The 6000-nt window shown below is 49.8% G+C and overlaps 1 long non-coding RNA gene across 1 annotated transcript in view; it reads left to right on the top strand.

The window, feature by feature from the left end:
* The first annotated feature begins 303 nt into the window (after positions 1-303).
* LOC122911885 overlaps positions 304-6000 on the top strand; it is an 11665-nt gene continuing 5968 nt past the window's right edge. The window contains exon 1 of the long non-coding RNA XR_006385519.1: positions 304-342. This is a non-coding gene — a long non-coding RNA (uncharacterized LOC122911885). The remainder of the gene's footprint in view (positions 343-6000) is intronic.

Raw genomic sequence — 6000 nt, 5'->3', positions numbered from 1 at the left:
GTTAGTGAGGTTGCATGGGGAGGGTCTCCCATTATTTGTCAGGCCGGATCAACATCTCTACAGACACCAGCCGGGCTTCTGGAAATGCGCCACGCAGGCGTACTGGGGCAACCGGAAGCGCTTCTGACCCGAGTTTCCCCCGTCAGTGGAGGTTCCTGTGAACCGCCCTGTACCTGGCGGGAAAGGGGGAAGACCGCAGCGCTAAGTGAGGTGGAGGCAGCGATTGGGGGGTGGCGAAGTCTGGGGAGACACCGGTTGAATCTGAAAGGTACCAGGGGAGCCAGCGGTCCCGTCCGTCCCTTGTTGAACTGGGACTCCCTTTCTGCGTCACCCCTTCCGCGGGTAATGGTCTCACCCGGTCCCCGTTCCCGTATGCCATCCCGGGGCACACCAAATTTCCAGCACAGGGGGGAAGGAGTGGGCCTGGATAGGGCAGGGACGTTTCGCCGGGCGGGACCATCGATCCGTGGGTAAATGCTGGGGAGGGGGGTAGTGCGGTATAAAGGGGAGAGGCTTTCAGGAGACACTAGTTTGAAGGGTGGGGCGGGGCTTGGACGACCTCTGTCGAGAAAAGCGGGGCCTCTGGATGGATGAGCGAGTTCACCGGGTGTGGACGCGGGAGGTGGCGGTGGGCGGGCTCATTGTGTGTCCCGTGAGGGGGATAGAATTGGTTGGGAGAGACCATTGTTTGTGTGGGGAGATTCGGGCAGTGCTTGGAGGTGACCTCCGCCTGTACGAGCAGGGAGGGTCCTGAAGAGTGTGTGCGTCAGGAACTGGTTTGGACCATGCCTTGAAGCAGGAGCTGAATTCTGACCGAGGCTCTGAGGGCATATCCCAGACGGAGGGAAGACAGGTGCTAGTGCTCTTTGGCGGAAAAGTTAAGGACCTACTTAGAGAAGGAGAGGCTGCCATTGGAATGTAAAGCCCACAGGCAAATACATCAAGAATGATGTGGAGAGGGTGCAGGGGGCTAACACAGTCCCAGGGTGCTGGGGAGCCCCGGGGTGGCCGTGATTAGGAGAGGGGGCAAGATCAGCCCTGGGTGAAGAAAGCCTTCTGGGGCTGTGGCGGGGAAGGACTAGAGTGGGGAAGACTGGAGGCGAGGAAGCCAGAGAGGAGCCTGGGGTGAGATCCAGAGGGAGAGGAGAGCTGAGCTGGGGCAGGGGTTGTGGGGACACAGGGGAGGATACAAGGCAGAAAGAAAACGCAAGAGGGGTGGTGTATAGGGATGACAGGTAGGGGAGGGGTAGTGAGGAGGAGGAAGAGGAGGAAGACCTCCCTGGGGATCTGGTCTGGTACTGGTGAACCATGAGACTGTCCATGGATGAGGACCCCCGGAAGAGGAATGGGTTTGCAGGAGAACTCCGAGATCAGCGTATATGTCATGCGTGTGAGGGACCAGTGGGTCCTCCAGGAGGCTCTGGAGGGAGGTCCTGGTGCTGTCAGCTGTGATTTGTCCTTGGTACTTGCTGATGGTTGAGCTAGCTGGAGAGAGGGAACTCAAATGAGGAAGAAACCATGCAGTTCCAGAGGCCATTCTGTGAAGGGCTTTGAAGGCCAGAATAAGGAGCTGGGCTTTCTCCTGTGGGAGCTGGGGAGCCATGGGAGGAATGTGAGCAGGAAAGGGGGAGGGACGGCACTGGAGGTTGGAGAGAGAGACTCCTCTAGAACCACATGGGGGATGGGATGCACTGGAGGCAGGACACTGAGGTGGGGGCGGGGGGTGGGAGGAGGCTGGGCAAGCACATGCATGAGGTGGGTTTAGCACTGTGGGGTTGGAGAGAACAGTGCATATTTGGTGGTGGAGGCTGTGGGAATGTCTGTCACCACTCCCCTACCTGGAAAGTTCTTGGAAAGAGATGGCCTGTCCCAACGGCTACAGCAGGGATGACCTGGGAGAACCTCCAACCCCAGCTCTCAAGGCAGACCATCCAGGTTCAGATCCCAGCTCTGCCACTCCTTTCTCGTGACGCTGGCCAAATTACTTAACCATTCTGTACCTCCTATTTGTCCTCTATCGAATGGGGGTAATAATCCCACTTCCTGAAGTAGGCTGCACTGAGCAGGGAAACCCCAGAACAGAGTAGTACCTTAAATACAAGAGAAATACCTTTTTCTCTCACTGAACAGTCTTACATAAGCTGTCCAGGGCAGATAAGTACCCAGGCTTCTTCTGTCTCGTCATTCTGCCATGCTTGAGGCCCTTTTTCACATCTGCAGGAAGATGGCCGCCATCTTGCCTTCCAGGCTTAAATGCCATCACTGCCGCTCACATCCTGTTGGCCAGAGCTTGGTCATACTACCCCAGTGGGATGAAGGAGGGTCTAGGACACACCGTCTTTATTCTAGGTAGAGTCTTGTGTCCTGTGAAAATATCAGTGTCACATGTTGTTCCCTGTTCTGGGAGCACAAAGGTAAGTCACTGAGTTCAGTGGCCAAGGAGGTGTTAATCTGGTCTCCTTTGCAGGAACCCCCCAAATTCTTGTTCTTTCTCCTCATAAAGATATTAAGGGAGGGGAAAGCTGATGGTCATGAATTTCTCTCTGAAAAGGCAACGTCTTTCTTCCAGTCAGTTCTCCTGAAATTGGGAGGTGGAAAGGGTGTAGCAGAGATTCTGCTGAACTTGGGCTCTCGGGCCGGCCCACCAGGACCAGGATACCTGCCCTGACTGCTGGTGATTCTCTGACCTTACACTGGAGGTGGATGTTGTTTTTTTTTTTTTCTTCTCAACTCTGAGTCTTGATACTTCTGAGAAAACAGCACCCAGGTACATCCCGTTTTGCAGATGAGCTAAGCGTGGCTTGTGGAGGTTGAAGCCATGTAAGGTGTTTTGAAATACGTGTAGTTGAGCCAGAAGTGAATTCAGATCTTCAGAGACCAGGCCCATAATGCCATATTGGTAACATGAATCCTTTTTACGAGCCTCCAGAGGGTCTTTGAAGACGTGGAATCCATCCATCCTAGAGACAGCCTAAGGGACTGAGGTCCAAAGTGAGGACAGAGGTTATGGGGACTGCGGATGGGCACAGTGGGCTCTTGCATTCAGGGACGGAGGGAGGGAGGGAAGAGAGTGATAGATACAAAAAGATATTCAATCAGTTTCGTCCAGTGAATAAGACAGCTTTGCAATCAAGTTGACTTAGTATTAACCCAAGCTCTACTATGTACAGCTGTAACCTTAGACAAGTTACTTAGCTTCTTTGTATCTCAGTTTGGGAATTTGTTGAAGGGATATAACATTAGCACTAATGACATCAGCTGATTCAACCCTAGCAAGGTTGGTTTTCTTACCCCCATTGTATTGCACTGGGTTCAGAGAAGGGAACTAATATGCCCAAAGCCCACAGAGTTAGTGAGTAGAGTGTCATGCTTCTCACATAGGCATTGGGTAAACATTAAAAACTATGGGGCACTGGTATGGGTGTTCTCCATGTTGTTGAGCTTGCTCTAGCATAATTAGGGAATGATGAATGCATTAATAGAGGTACAGACACCAGAAGGAAGGGAATACAGTCCTATTCTGCTTGGACTACCTGTGATTTCTGACTTCTATTCTACATTCACTGTTGGGTTTGTTGGTTTGTTTGTTGTTGTTGTTTTTGATTTGTTGGTTGGTTGGTTGCTTTTTTTTTTTAAGCTATATAGAGTGAAATGCACAGATCTTCAATGTCTAGTATGAATTTTGACAAATATAATCACCTGTGTGACCAATACCCCAATCAGATATGGAGCATGTACATCACCCTCTGTCATTGCCTCAGGACATAAGATTGAGAATGTAAGTGAGAGACTGCCTGAGAAAGAGGGAGGAGTGAGAGAGAAAGAACCAATGTCTGGCAAATTTCAGGGAGGCAGGTTTGGTGACAAAGTAAAGAATGAGTTTGTCATGTCCTTTGGGTTCCTCATTGTTCATTCTGGGAAGGCGGGATGCTGTTTTTCTATCTAGAACTCCCCTCCTCCCGCTGTGTTCCTGGACACACCCACATCCTTCAGCATCAGCATCATTGCTAGGGAAATTCAGGGGTCTTCGCTCTGCTCCTTTAGTCCATGATGTGTCAAGTATACATTACAGGGTGCGACTACCTGGCATTATGATTGTGTGTGTGTCTGTTACACCCACCAGGCTGTGCACTCCTGGAGGTACCATGCCTTACTCACTTCTGCGTCCCCAGCGCGGGCCAGCCCATAGCAGGGGCCATGAAAGTTGTTGGCTGAAAAATCCCATCTCAACACTCATCACTGGTGCCGTTGTTTATTGCACACGACACATGTCCAGTGTTCTGCTAATGCCCTCCACGCATGCCGCATTTATTCCTCACAACTACGTAAAACAACTGTGCTTGTCACCCACGTTCCCAGGAAACAGAAGCTTTAAGAGGCAGTGTCAGCCCAAACGAGGCACCCCCCCCCCCGCTGTCAAATGCAAGGCTGGAAGGGAGAGAGAAAGAGGAATGGGGGCTGAGCTTTGTTTTTTCCCAGGGAGCAGTCAGTAGGATTCATTCTCTCTTTTGTTTATTATGCTAGCATTTATTGAGTGCCTATGATGTTCTGCAGGTTGAGATTCCAGCAACGAGTAAGACAAGGTGTCTCCTGTTATGAAATGTACATCTGGTGGGTAGAGACAGACAGATGCTTCCCACCTGGACCTTGTTAATGGATTATGTCCTGGTTGTCCACACAGCACACCTCCCCGGATTTCATTTCTGATGTCCACTCATGCCTCACCCTTGCCATACATGTCGTACACATCGGGAGAACCTGCTGCAGACTCCTCACTGAGCAAGGAGCCCGATATAGGACTCGATCCCAGGACTCTGAGATCCTGACCTGAGCCAAAGGCAGAGGCTTAACTGACTGAGCCACCTGGGGGCCCCTGGCAGGGTGTTTCTTGAGATAACTGTATTTGTCTTGGACATGGATGCCTTGGCAAGCAAAGTTTAAGTCAGGCACTTGCACTAATCCAAAGAAAAGCCACATGTGAAGGGTGTACATGAAATCAAAGAAATGCAAATAAAAACCACAATAAAATATCACCTTACAACTGTTAGAATGGCTCTTATCAGAAAGAAAAGCAGGGGCTTCTGGGTGGCTCAGTCATTAAACCTCTGCCTTCGGCTCAGGTCATGATCTCAGGGTCCTGAGAATGAGCCCCACATTGGGCTCTCTGCTCAGTGCGGAGCCTGCTTCCCCATCCCCACCCCGCTGCCTGCCTCTCTGTCTACTTGTGATCTCTGTTTGTCAAATAAATAAATAAATAAATAAATAAAATCTTATAAAAAAGAAAAGGAATAACAAGTGTTGAGGATGTGGGGAAAAAGAAACCCTCGTGCCCAGTTGGAGGGGTATAGTTGATAGTGAGTTGATAGTATGGAGCTCCCTCAGAATATCAAAAATAGGATGACCAGATTGTCCCCACTTCTGTGTATCTATCTGAAGGAAATGAAATCAGCCTCTCAAAGAGCTACCTGAGCCCCACATTCATTGACACATTATTCACAGTAATAAAGACATGGAAACAACCTCCTTCGAGAACAAAAATTCAACTAATTAGCTTTATTCAATGATCCATGCATCAGGTAGCATCCCTTCTAGTAGAGAGATGGGCTCAGAGGAGTGGTACAAAAATGGAAGATTTTTTAGACAGAAGGAGGCCAGGGCAAGAAATTTACTAGCAAAAGAAAAGAAAGGGGCACGTAGGGGGCTCAGATTGTTACCTGTCTGACTCTTGATTTCAATTCAGGTCATGATCTCAGGGTCCTGGGATCCAGCCCCGGGTCAGGCTCTGCCCTCAGCGTGGAGTCTGCTTGAGATTCTCTCTCTCCCTCTCCTCTACACCCCACTTGTGCCTGCTCTCTTACTCTCTCTAAATAAATAAGTGAATACATGAAATCTTTAAAAATATATATAAATAAATAAATCAGTGTTATGCAATCAGAACGAGAGGAAATAAGAGGAAAACAATTAAGTCTCAGAGAACTTAGGGACAACAACAAAAATCTA

Source organism: Neovison vison, chromosome 7 (genome assembly GCF_020171115.1).
Source record: "Neovison vison isolate M4711 chromosome 7, ASM_NN_V1, whole genome shotgun sequence".
Classification (NCBI taxonomy): domain Eukaryota; kingdom Metazoa; phylum Chordata; class Mammalia; order Carnivora; family Mustelidae; genus Neogale; species Neogale vison.
The sequence above is the reverse complement of the archived record's forward strand: the minus strand, read 5'-3'. Positions and strand labels throughout refer to the sequence as shown.